This window comes from Falco punctatus, assembly GCF_963210335.1.
Source record: "Falco punctatus genome assembly, chromosome: 5".
In the NCBI taxonomy this organism is placed as follows: Eukaryota; Metazoa; Chordata; class Aves; order Falconiformes; family Falconidae; genus Falco; species Falco punctatus.
The window spans coordinates 63,483,830-63,497,778 of NC_137584.1; the positions used below are offsets into that span (position 1 = coordinate 63,483,830).

General features: G+C 44.2%; 1 protein-coding gene across 5 annotated transcripts in view; it reads left to right on the top strand.

The window, feature by feature from the left end:
* Window positions 1-7: 7 nt before the first annotated feature.
* Window positions 8-13,949, top strand: part of HS3ST5 (heparan sulfate-glucosamine 3-sulfotransferase 5) — a 199,923-nt gene continuing 185,981 nt past the window's right edge. For 4 of the 5 annotated variants that reach the window (XM_080389719.1, XM_080389721.1, XM_080389720.1 and 1 more), the window contains exon 1: window positions 1,552-1,840. The gene's annotated coding sequence lies outside the window, so the exon portion shown is untranslated. The other variant, XM_080389722.1, reaches the window with a different exon arrangement.

Here is a 13,949-nt window from a genome sequence, read left to right on the forward strand (position 1 = left end):
GAGCGCTGTCTGGGGTCCTCTGCCCACTCCCCGCGGCAAACTCGGCTTGCTACTCAGAAACCGCCACCTGGGGCCACCCCTCCGGCAAGTGTGCGTGTTTGGTTTTGAGGTTCTGGTTTTTGAGAGACTGAGGGAGAGAACTACCGTCAGGAAGGGCGAGCACACGGGAAGTATGCAGCTCCCTCTCCCATCTTGCGTGTTTCTTGGGTACGCTGCCGGAGGAGGCAGGCAACAGCGGCAGCGTTATAATGCAAATCACAAAGCGAGCAACTTTCAGTGCTGCCGTGGCTATTTTTGAATTCTCTCCCGAGAACGGGCTTTTTTGGTGTGCGTGTTGCCTCCCCCCCCCCCCCCCCCCCCCCCTTTCCCGTGTGATTGTTATAATTATGCCCACCCTCTCTTCTCTGCTTGCTCCCCCCCACGAAACCCCGCAGTAACGATGCACTGTCCTCGGTCCGCTTCATCAGGTCACTCCGCTCAGGCAGAAGGTGAGCCGAGCAGGGAGAGCAGCGTTTGCGGCGGGGCACTGCACCGCTGCCCGGCCAGGGCGGGCCCTGCCGCCGCTCCTCCGTTCCTCCGCCGCCGCTCCTGGGGCCCGCCGCCGGCTCTCGGGGGCAGCCGGCTTCCCCCCTCCAGCCGCGCACCGGCGGGGGCCGCCTCCTGGCACCGCCCCGGTGCCTGGGGGAGCGCGGCCGCGGCTGGCGGAGGGGCGGCGGCGCCCCGCGGAGGGCCCAGCCCTGCCCTTCCCTCGGCCGCCGGGCGAGCGGGCAGCACCTGCCTGCGCTGCCGCCTTAGCGGGCTGGGTAGGAGGGAGGCAGGGAAGGAGGGAGGCAGGGAAGGAGGGAGGCAGGCTTCTCTGTGCGCGGGGAGAGGCTCCGGCTCTCAGCTGGGCGCTACCGGCAGCGGCAGCCGCGGCCGTGCTGCACCGGGGGCGGTGGCGGCTCCCGGCACGGCAGGAGAGCGCCGCTGCCGCGGGACCGCAGCTTTGGGGCGGGGGGCTCAAACCTCGCCCGAGAAGTAGAGACAGAGTTTTGCTGTTTTTTTCTTTTCTTTCCTGGTGACTGGGCTTTTTATTATCATTATTTTTAATCCCTACCCCCCACCCCCCCCGGCCGCGGTGCGTGTGCCACCGGGGAGGATGCGCGCCTCCCCCAACCCCTTCCGCGGCAGCTCCCGCCGCGGCGGCGGGGCGGCGCGGGGGGCCGGGGGGGGCCGCGGGGCCGGGGGCGCGCTGGGCCGCACCTGGCTGCGCCGCGCTGCGCGGGCTGCGGCCCCCCAATTCCCCCGCCGCTTCCCGCCGCCCCTCGGTGCCTGAGCAACGCGCACACACGCACGGAGGCACTCACTCACTGACTCGCAGCAGCACGCTGCCGAGCTGCCCAGGCTGCCGAGCAGCGCAGCTCAGCGCCGCGCAGCCCGCCAGGAGCCTCCTTCCTCCTTCTCTCCTCCTCCCTCTCTCTCTCTCTCTCTCTTTCTCTCTCTCCCTCCCTCGCTCGCTCGCTCGCTCTCGCTCGCCCGCCCGCCGCTCTGAAGGATGCCCGGTAAGCAGCGGCGAGGAACGGCACCTCTGCCAGTGCGTGATCTGACGGGTTAGGGACCGCTTTATAGTGCTGCCGCCCGCCGGGGGAGGGCGCGGGGCGGGGGGACGAGGGGAGGGGACATGACAGCGATCCGAGGCAGAAGGCGGCGGGGCTCGCCGAGTGCTCCTCAGAAGGACTTTTAGCTGCGCGGCTGGGGCTCGGATGTGGGCGCCGAGGGACGGGGTCTGTGCAGCGCAGCGGGCACCGGCCGGGGCGGGGGCGCTTCGCCTGGGCTGCGGGTCGCTGCCTGCAGCACCGCGGTGAGTACGGGGCTGCGCGCCGCGACGGCGTCCCGCGAGGACGGGGAAGGTGCCAGGGGCTCCCTGCCGTGCCAGGGGCGCCCTGCGCAGCGGCTCCGCTCCCGCCTTGCTGCGGCCGGGGCGCGAAGGGTACGGTGTCCCCGGCGCGCCCCGGGGACGGTGCCCTGCTTCTCCCCCACCTCGGTTTTGACGACGTCCCCGGGGGCTGGCAGCGCGGTCCGGTGTTGCGGGAGCGGCGGTGCCGCCGTCCGGGCAGAGGGGGAGCTCCGCCGGGCGCCTCACCTGCGGAGGGGAGCAGCCAGGTGCTGCGCGCCCAGGCGCGGCGCTGCGCGGGGCGGCGAGCGGAGCCCCGGCCGGTGCCCCGGCAGCGCGGCGAGGGGGTGCCCGCCGCTGCCCTGCCCGCTGCGCCCCCCGTGCGCTGCAGCGGGCGCCGGTAGCAAAGCGCTCGTGTCCCTCAGGGAAGGCTTAATGTTTGCAAAATGTTTGCGATCAGTTCCTGCGTGGCTCTTGCGTCGCTGGGGTTTGCGCACGGCTAACTCTGCTCGGGCTGGGGCTGAACTCCCGCTACCCAATGCCAGGGGCGGCGGGCAAGGGGCTTTTTGTTCTCCTAGACCTCCTGGTGCGATTTGTGGGAAACGTATGTAAGGGCTGACTGCTGGAGTTTTTTAAGGGGATTTTGCTAAATCACGTAAATATTTTTTTCTTACTTTTACAATGTCTGCTTTGACAATGATCCTTTTTCTCCCTGTTTTGCATCCTGTGCATGATGACTCTTCCACTGAAGTCAATGGTAAAACTCCCAGTTGACTTCAGAGGAAGAAGGTTCTGAACGATACCTAATACTTTTCGAATGAAAGGGACTGGGCAGAAAGCTGAGAGATGGCAAAGTGAGAGGGATGCAGAAAAGAAACTTCATTTTTAAAAGATGGCTTTTTAACCAAAGAGATTTAGCTCTACTCTGTCAGAAATGTCTTCAAGATTTTCATTCCCACTTTGCAGTGGAGAAATATTGGAATGGTTTCTTGACATGTTTCATATCAAGATAGACTGAAGCCCATTGTTTTACCTACAGACATTATAAAGTATTACCAGATCTAGTACCTTATACTTTTCCACTGCTGTATATCTTTTTTTTTTTTTTTTTTCTGCACTAAGAAGTTGGAAGCTGAGGGATACGACTGGATGGGCTCCCACTGACTTCAGTGGCCTGTAGATCAGGCCCAGAAAGGCTCAACACAGAAGTAACGGGAGAAATGTAGTACAGTTTGTAAGGAAAGGTGTTGCATAAGCATTTAACTCATGAACAACTTGCCTCTAGGGAGGAGGAAAATCTAAATGTACATGAATTTTTTATCCTGTTTTTAGAACTCTTTCACAACACAGTTACAAATAAGAAAGAATGCTTCTGATTAATAATTAAAATGCCCATATTTATATGGATGACAAAGAAGATTTTATGCAAAAAAAAAAATCCATTAGCAAATGGAAGTTCTAGTTCACAGAACGTCCTCTGTTCAGTGCAGTGTTTAGATTGGAAGCAGTCGGATATATAATGAAACACAAACGAAAATACTGATATTCAAATGACAAAAGCTAGTCTTATTCCTGTAACCTGACTAACCATTTTCAGTTGCTTGGAATGCCTTAAAAAGGGAAGTGTGAAGACACGCTTTTAATTCTTTTTCAAATCTGAGTGTTGAAAGAACCCAAAAAATGCTGCATGTGGTCAACAGCTTGTCAAGTATCAGAATTATGCCCATACTCCTTGAAGAATTTAACTATTACATTGGTAAGTGTGGTGGGTTAACCCTGGCGGACGCCAGGTGCCCGCCAAAACCACTCCATCACTCCCCTCCTCAGCTTGTTGGGGGAGAGCAAATATAACGGAAAGCTTGTGCATCCAGATGAGGACAGGGGGAGATCACTCTAATTACTGTCATGGGCAAAACAGGCTTGACTTGGGGAAAAAATAGTGTAATTTATTACCAATAAAATTAGAGTAGGATAATGAGAAATAAAACCTAAATGTTACACCACCTTCCCCCCACCCCACCCTTCTTCCCAGCTTAACTTCACTGCTGAGTTCTCTACCTCTTCCCTACCAGTGGTGCAGGGGGACAGGGAATGGGGGCTGTGGTCAGTTCATCACACGCTGTCAGTGCTGCTCCTTCCCCCTCAGGGACAGGGTTCTCAGACTCTTCCTCTGCTCCAGTGTGGGGTCCCTCCCACAGGAGTCAGTTCTCCATGACCTGCTCCAATGTGAGTCCTTCCCGTGGGCTGCAGTTCTTCACACACTGTCCCAGTCTGGGTCCCTTCCATGGGGTGCCATCCTTCAGGCACAGGCTGCTCCAGTGTGGGTCCCCTGTGGGGTCACAAGTCCTGCCAGCAAACCTGCTCCAGCCTGGGCTCCTCTCTCCAGGGGGCCACAGGTCCTGCCAGTAGCCTGGTCCAGTGTGGGCTTCCCACGGGGTCACAGCCTCCTTGGGGCATCCACCTGCTCTGGCGTGGGGTCCTCCACAGGCTGCAGGTGGGTACCTGCTCCACCGTTACTCCCCGTGGGCTGCAGGGGCACAGCCTGCCTCACCATGGGCTTCACCAGGGGCTGCAGGGGAATCTCTGCTCCAGCACCTGAGGCACCTCCTGCCTCCTTCTGCACTGACCTGGGTGTCTGCAGAGTGGTTGCTCTCACATGTTCTCACTCGTCTCTCCAGCTGCAATTGCACAGGTTTTCGTTCTCCTTCTTAAACATGTTACCCCAGAGGTGCTACCACCGTCACTGATGGAATTGGCCTTGGCCAGCAGTGGGTCCGTCTTGGAGCCGGCTGGCATTGGCTCTATCAGACATAGGGGAAGTTTCTAGAAACTTCTCACAGAAGCCACCCCTGTGCCCCCCCTGCTACCAAAACCTTGCCACACAAACCCGATACAGTAGGGAAAACAACCTCTCTCAGTTATGGTCCAATAATGTTTCCCTTCTAAGCACAACTTTGTGTTAATAGGCAAGTATGAAAAAGGTCCGAGGTGCTGCATCTCTTGTTCAGCTTTATTTGTAGGCATCTGGTAGAATTGTCATTGAATTGAACTGAATGTGCCACTGATACTTAACTGTGAACAGATTAATACGTTCATGTTACAATAGAAAAAAGTCCTTGTAAAATGGACAAATGCTTCACTGATTGTCTCTTCTCTCACTGGAATTACATAGGGAAGACAGAAACCTCCCTCTTAAAATGTCATATTACAGGTTCCTTTCTAATTTTCCTGTGAATTCAAATGCTTTTTTTAATCATGTGTCATATATGGAGGTGAAGGGTAAATATTTTATGGGACATTGGATGGAGAAAAATTTTCTTTGAACTGCTTTGTTGCTTCCTGTATTCTCCACTTTATCTGGTGCTTACTGATACATTGTAATGCCATGATCTATTTTTGTTGATAATACTTCCATTTCAAGTCAAATATGAAAAGTATAGTGATTATTTCCATATTAAGAGTTCTGGACTGTTTTGGGGTTTTTTTTTTGAGGGGTGTTGGTGTTTTTTTTAAAGTCCAAAGCGATGCGTAATCCTCTTTGCTTGCTTGAATGAAGACAGTCAGCAGTTCTAAAAATGAAGATTCATATTTGAATAAATCTTAAGTTTTGTCCTGAGAGCCATTGTTTGAAATACTGAATTCTTTTCATTTTGATGTTCCAATACTTGTTCTTCATATGTGCGTATGGAAATGCAGCCAGTTCAGCATCTCCAAAACAGAAAGTTAGGTCTTTAAGGCTTACCTGAAGAGTAACTGAAGAGTATGTAAGATCTGAGTATTTAAAACAGGATTGAAAGAAGCCAGATAATGAACTGCCAGGAATCTCCAGGACATGGTTCTGAATATCTGTTACTCACTTTTAGCATGTTTATAAATCTCATCCTGTTTTGAGGAATAAGTGCTGTTCATCTTTATTCAGGTATATCTTTTTCTAGACTATTTTTGCTGTCCCTTGCCTGCCTCTGAAATGTGTTTATGCCATTGTATTGCTATGGTTGTCAAGTGAGTGGTAGCGAGGTCTCTTAGTATTTGAAAGTAAGAAGCAATATTAGTGTGACTGTTGAAAGTCACCTGAATTTTGTAATTCTTAACACCTTTAAAAACTTTTTCAAAGTCAGTTTGATTCTTTGTTAATCCTAGAACACATTCATCAGATAATCTATTTAGGACTATATTATTCTATCCAGCAATTTTAGAACAAAAGCCTCCACTGTAGCTCAAATCAATCAAAATATTGGTTTTAGGTTATACATTGTACATATGGAACCTGGCATGTAAAGCAGATGGTATGTAAAATTATGCATAGCATGTCTGGAGAGCCATACAATATCTAAATGCAGTGCAACAGAACAAGGAAAGAGTGTCACATGCAACTTAAAATACCAATTACTGGCCTAGTCTAGCCTCAGCTGCACTTTGTTTTCATGTGTGTGTTTGTATGTGTGTTAGTGTGTGCTAATTTTCTCTTACCTCAGTCAGGACTAAAAAATCATGCAGATTGAAATGATATGCTACGGGCTAAGTGAAATAAAGATGCATATACCGGTAAAAATACTTTAGTTTAGTTTGGTATCAAAATACAAATGCATGCAAATTAAAAAAATAATCAAGAACAGAACTTTTAGTCTTTTAAGGAAAATGGCCAGACACCATTTACTACCAAGATTGTGGGTTTATGTTTTATTTATGTACCTGGTTTGCCCAACCCAGCAGTAGCACTTAGTAGTACTTCTGCCCTATTGCATAAATACTCTGTTAGCTCCACATGCTCTTTTTGTAAAGTATTACAAGTTGTAAGCACAAAATTTCTTCCTGAACAAACAAGCATTACTGTGCATTGTTAACATAATCAGATGAAATGGTAATTGCAGAAAGATTCACATCAGCAAAACCCTTAAATAAATATTAGTCTTTAAGCATGTGTGACCTCAAAGGGACCTAATCACCTGTTTTGTTGAACAAAGATTCTTTAATGATCAATGACCATGAAAAGTAATCATTTTCCCAAGTTTATTCAAGTGTTTAAACCTGTGGTTATAAAATATTGTCAGCATCAGGCAACTTTAATTTTTAACTTCCAGGGGAAAAGCTTAAAATATTTCTACTTTTTTTCTATTAAAATGTTTTGTATGGTTTAGAAGTACTGCAAGCTATTAACTGTTTTAAAAAGAGTTTCACAGCTGTATTCTTTGATATTTCTAATCACAGTGAAATTTTGTATATAAGGTATGAAGGATGAAGTTTATAATGAAGGACTACTGCAAAGTGAACTCTAGATATAATATTAGGAACTAATACTGCATAAGGTAGGCTTTAATAGCCAATTTTGTAAGTTCCAGACATTTTTCAAGGAGGCAAATTGAAGGAATGACCCCCTGTTTAAACTGTTGAATATCTCCAAATATTTTTAAGGCTTTTAAAAGTACCTGAGTTGCCATAGAATGTTTCACACTACAAACAAATAAACAAAAAAAGAAGATAATTTCTGTACTTTTTGTGCCCTAGCCCTCTTAGTCCTTTAGGATCTTGTTGCTTTCAACAGCGTTGCTTGAGAAAATACAGCTCACTGTCTGGGGGATAAAAGTCAAGCATTTGTCCTGATATGTTACAGAACAGTGTCTATCAATCCATTTCTCTTTTGGAGATGAAAGAACTTTTATCCATTCAAATCACTGTAATACAATCTTGTATTATAATGGCTTGAACAATCTTGACTGCACACAGTTGCTGGAGTCTCCAAGGGACTGTCATAAATAAAACTATTAGACTGTATTACAGCACACAGGTATTCAGAGTCTACCAAGGGATGACAGGATTTTACATTACAGCACAAATTGCTAAAAAATGTCTGCGAATACCAAAAATGATTGGTAGAAGGACTTCATGAACCGATTTATAATCTAGCTATCTGTTTATCTATACTATTTTTCTTTAAAAGTATGTAAAGGAAATATTAGTATTAATGGATTAATCCTATGTAGAATTTAGTGGAAAATGAGCCAATGAATAAGGGATTTGTCCTCTACAACAGGTACTTAAGCTTGCTCAGCAGCATGTAAACTTTCTGCACTAGCTGACGGACTTTCAACCTACATCGAAACCTCCCTTTGCAACCTGGCATTGCTACTATGATGACAGCTTTAGAAAACTGGCATCTCATGGGAGACAAGTCAGTTTACATCAATGGAAATGGATTTACACTGCCTCCTGGATTCTGTGCAGACAGGTTTGGTTTTATTTTTTCTCTTTCCAGATACTGTTATAGAAGGTGCGACTTTTGCCAGATACACAGACACAACTGAGTTTGGTAAAACCCTAAATGAACCTAGAAACAAGGTTGGAAATGGTGGAGACATGGCAAAATCAAGTAAAAAATATGTAGGGATTGGTCTTACTGGGTTTTTTTAAGAGAGGAAAAAAGTACTCTTTTATGAAAGATCCTTAAGGCAGCAGTAAAACATAAAAAATAAATACAACTGAGTTTAAAAATAAAATTACAAAAGCTGAGTTACCTAACATGTTATGGCCATGGGAGAAGTAACTAAAGCTGATGTACCAATAGGATGGAAGCTTCAAAAGAAGACAAAAGCCAGAACATAACTATTTCCCACATTGGAAATCCAGATGGCCCTGGCAGATTTTGTGTGTATTTGTATACACATATATCTGTGTGTATATATGTGTTTATATATATAATCTTTTTCTTCTAATATCAAAATCTCTACAGTGCTATGCTTCGTTACTATCTGGTTTCCTCACCTCAGTGGGGATTTGCTGGTTGTTCTTCCTTTCTGACCATGAAGATACAGAGGAAGATATGACAGCACAATAAATAGCTGAGTGGTTAAACTGTTTCCTGAAGGTAAAAGAGCAGCGTCCAGTGGTTCCCCTGCAGAATGTTTTAAACCCAAGGCTATAAATAATAGCCAGCACTGCCAACAAACAAACAAACAAACAAACAAAACAAAAAAGTAACCGAAATCTGAAAAAGGAGAAAGCAAAGTGAATCATCAGTTCAGTGTCTGAAGCCAATGTTACGTTATGTCCTGAAAAACATGAATCTGAAAGATATTTTGCCAACAGGCTAGTGTCATCTGCAATCACAGTTAAGATCTTCCTGTTAAGACTTGAAAAAGCAACTACACTCTTACCTTGAAAAACCAGGAAAGTTTATCAGACAGTGTAATATGGAGCTTCAGGAATACAGAAGAACAGAAGATGACAGTAGAGCAGAGGTGTATTTAATGCAGCACTGTATTTAATACAGGAAATAGATATGCCATTTTTTAATATCAGCTTTTGATGCTGAAAAGGCAGTTGATTGGTTTGAGTGGAGCTAACTTTGGCATGATATCAGAAGTAGGATTTGGGGGAAATTATTTTAATTTGCTGCTGCATGTCCTCGTCCTTGTAACTGCTGTGTAAGTATAAATAATGGCAGAGGTGGCAGAAAACCCTTCCTATTTATGATTTCACATTCCTGCCTCTTGTAAAAGGATTAATCTCCAATTAATCAGTGAAACAGATTTGCAGTAGGAAAACAGTCTATCAGCGTAGAGTCTATCAGTATAGTCAGACCACATGCCTTTATTTGTCTTCTGGTGGAAAATAACATTCCTGAATGGTGATGCACAATCTAGCTAAAATAATCTATTATAATCTTTTTGGTAAATAATTTAAAAAATGAAAAGATGACTGGTAACTTTTTTACCAGCTACAGAGTTTTCACTCAGAGGTCGAAAAGCTTTGAGGAGAATTAGTGAAAAGTCATTCTAGAATTAGAAGTTCTCAGTTTGCATGTACCAAACAATTCTGGTTACAACTGACATTGCTAGCCCCTCTTCCAGTATCCTGTATTCAATGGTTTCTGACCTAAGAATGAAATTAATTTCCTTCAGGTATAGCCAAAAAACCCAAGCTTCAGAAAGTTGAATTGTGCAACTGCAGAAAATGGAAACCCAATCCAGCATTCAGATCTACCTAAAAATGTGTTTCATTTCTGTGGCAGCTTTCCCAGCAGTTCTTTGAGGAACTGTTCCCTGGCTGCTAGTGGGGTAGATTCAGGTGGACACGAATCAACAGCTCTTTCCTCCCTTATATGTTGAACCTACTGTGTTGTAAGTACCTTTCCTTCTCTCCTGGTGGCTGGCAAAGAGGCTGTCTATGGTGCAGATACTTTAGAGACATTTGTGTATACTTCCACCTTACACAATTTAATAACAAGAAACAACAAAGGATGAATTTCCTGACAGAAGCTTTACGTACCAGCATTATCCCTGAACAGAAATTATTTTCTTTAACAAAAATGGATCGAAAAAGATTTATCTGTCATTTGGATTTGTCATCTTGCTTCTTATGTAACAAAGCACAAACTAGAAAATTTTGGTTTCTTTGCCTCAGAACCAAGTAAGATATAAGTTTCTTAAAATAATTTTCTCTTTTACACAAGGTAAATATATCCGATTAATGCCTTTTTATTATTTCTCACCTTGAAAATACTCTGCAGTAAAAGAATCCTTATTTTTTGTGTCACTTCAGAATGGATCAAAATTTTTATTACAAAAATTTTGTCTTTGAAGATATTTCAGCCAGCTCTAATGAAAAACTTGAAGCTGGTTGAAATGTCTTTGAAATTTATGTTCTTCAGACATGTAAGTTCCTTGAAACCAAAGCTGTCTGTAGAAAAAAATGTATTTTTATACATTTTCTGTGTGCTGTAATCATATTTCTGTCAAAAGGTGTATTTTTCTTTTTTTTTTATCTACAGGGTGATTTTTAGTAAAAATACGGGGAAAAAAATGTCCCCAAAATATTGACACAAGACTCTTGATTTGTCTCTAATAAAAATGTTTTTATTTCTAAACTTTTTAGATTCATAACTTCCTTTTACAACTTCCAAAAAGAATTTCAAAAGCTCCAAACGTTTTTCCTGATGTGGGGAATACTTCTTGCCCAGTTCTAGAGTGCACACTGTTGGGTAGATGAAATTTTTAGTCTGATGGTTGAAGTGGAAGTTTTGGAAAGGTAACCAGGTGCTTTCCTGGAAAGGCACTTACTTAGTGGAAGGTTGCTAATTATTCCTGAATACAGCTCGTGCTTTGAGGCAGACTGAAGGTGAGAACAGAAAGAAAGCGGAAGGGAAGTGTCTTTTTGCCATAACTAAAGAAAGTAGTAAGTGGGAAGTCAGGTGTGTCTCTTTAACGACTTTAAGAGGAAAATGTCATCTAATGTGTTTAGGCTCAGGGTGTAGGTTTAAAAGAGTGGGCAGCTGGAAAGAAATCTAATTTACTTAGTCTACTGTTTCAGCAATTTAAGTTGAGAATGTGTTGTTTATGTGACTTGACATGTATCAGTAAGCAGCGCTTATGGATGAGACAGCTTGCCTCTAGACTGGGATGTATATCAGCACAAGTGCGCTGGGTCAATATGGAAAGCACAGCATGGAGATACAGTGTAAATCCCCAGCATGGTGGTAGACAGAAGCTGGCCGCTCACTTCTGTTTATCCCCCAGGGACACAAGAGAACAGATTTGTCAGGGTTTGTCTCTTTTATTCTAGTAATAATGATATATTAATTGGGAATGTATGTTGTTTTTGGGTTTTGTTCCTTCTCTCTATTTACAGCTGCTATTATTTCTGCACCCTACCTATATTTTTTATGTGTAAACTGAATGATGCATGGCCTCCCTCTAGCCTGGAGGCCAGCTAAGCATGGCCACTTCCATATGGTTAAGCTCCCTTAGCCTCCTGAGCACAGGCTGCAGCTAGCCTGCCTCTTGGGAATGGTCCCCAGACTGGGCTAGTGCCCTAGCTGTGCCCAGGAAACCCTCAGAAAACAGCTGATCAAGCAGCCAAGATCAAAAGAGCGTCAGGGACTGCTGTGAGATTTTATGTTTCAGAAAAAAAAATAGGTCCAGGGCATGGATTCATGCCATAGCACTATTTAATTCACTAGCATAAAGGTAGTCTTAGTATTATTTAGGTCAGTATGACTCCAAATACACATTGTTTATTCACTTTTCTCGTTGGGAAAGAACTCCACTGATTTAAGTGGTGTTACTCCAACACAGCATGATGTTTTCACAAATAGTGAAAAAGGGGCTTAGTATTTGTTTGTAAGCAGTCATTAACTGTGGCATATGTAATAATGTTCTGAAAGTAGCAGAAGCTTTTAACATGGTATAATATTTTAGGAAATGTTAGCTACTTTTCCACATACTTTTCATTATAGTTACGTTTCTGATTGACTGCTGGGGTCAATTTATCCAGAAATCACTGTTACAGGAAAACTGTTATCTATTTATAGTGCATTTGTTGTCAGAAGTGTGTAAATTATTGAAAAATCCGGTTTATAAAAGTGAGGGTACAAGCACTCCTCAAAGATGCATTGCTACTTTTGCCAGAGAAGGCAAATTGAGACAAAAATCCTTATTTGGTAGAATATTCACTATTCTGTGTGTCAGAAAAAAATGGTTACAAACCAAAAGGGTGTGGTCTCAGAAATCAAACCCCTTTAAGTTTTAAAATAAAGACTTTCTTAGTTAACTGAAATTTATTCTTACACAGCATAGTTGGATAAAATGTTAATAAGTAATTGTATGGCAGTAGACTAATTGCATAACAAAAACAGTATTTCCTTTAGTTGTGGAGGAAAAATACATTAATTGATAGTGGTCCTTATCACAGATTTTTAATTCTTGGTATTTAGCGTCACTGTTACATCTTTTGCAACACCTACAAGTCATGTTCTCTACCCTTTCTTCATCTTATATTGGTGAGCTGTTGCAATGTTTTATGGTTCTTTCACTGATGCAGGATAACACAGCTTCAAAAATACTGAAAATTAATCTGGGTGTGGGTAAATAAAAATGTTGCCTAGGAGAGATTCTGCTTCTCACTGTAATCCTTCAGTACCAGTTTTGTGCTTCGTGGGTTGCATACTTACAAGTGCCCTTGGGGGAAGTTACCTAGCAGAGAGATAATACTTTCCCACCAATGGTAAAATAATTGCCTCCAAATGCCCAGTGTGGGGTAAGACCAAATCTCAGGGCGAAGGTCGTGAGGTCCCGGTGCCTTCTGTGGACGGTGTTTTTGGTTAGAGGTCCAGCAAGCTGCATTGATTAAAAACCTTTGATGGTTTCAAATTGGGAGAAAGAAGAAACCTAAATCTTTTAGCCGTTTCTTCCGCTAAGTGATGCTTTTAGGATATTTCTCAGGGGAGTTTCAAGGAGTCTGATTTAACTATTGCATAAGTACGTACATAATGAACCCAATGGACTCAATGTAGGAAAAAAACTGGATCTGAATCTGATAAATAGACAATAATCAAATATCAGTTTCATTGTTCAGTAGGAGCTCTTTGCCTTGACCAACAAAGACGTGAAGGTTTCTGTAGAAAATTGAAACTTAATGAAGCATACCAGGATTTTGAGCTTAGTTTTAGTTTGGAAGATGGGGTGATATAGAAGTCACTTTGCTTTCCTATTGAAGTGACTGAGTTTCCTAAAATTCTTTATGCTTGGAAAATTGTTCATGTGAGATTTCTTCAGGTTTCTTTCTTTAAAAGATGAAGCTTTTTCATCCAGCCTATTTCTTGGAAAAAGCTCAGAAGTTATGTCCTAGCTCTGCAAATCTCTTCGCAGACTGCCTTGATACCAAAACATCGTCACTGTGGCAATAACTGTAAGTGTCTATTAAATATTTCTGCCTACATTATAGAGGTACTTTGAACAAATGTTAGGTTGAGACATCCAGGGAGAAAGATCATGACAGACTTGGTGACAGTGTGATACTGGTGCCAATAGCTTCCTATAAACTACGAAAAAGCACATGTTACTCTGGCCAAAAATTGTACCTTCCTCTTGACTGCTCTCAGCAGGCGGCAGGCCTGACGCTGACCCCCCCCCAGACTAACCTTGAAGCTGCTGTTACAGTAATGCAGACCCCTCTGTTAGCGTGGTCCTGCAACTGTTTGGCACACGCTACAGCAAAATTCTTCTAGCCCAACTGTGTCAGCTGCCACCTCAGAAGTGTTACTGCCCGCTTATAACTCAAAGTATAACTCTGTCATACAAAC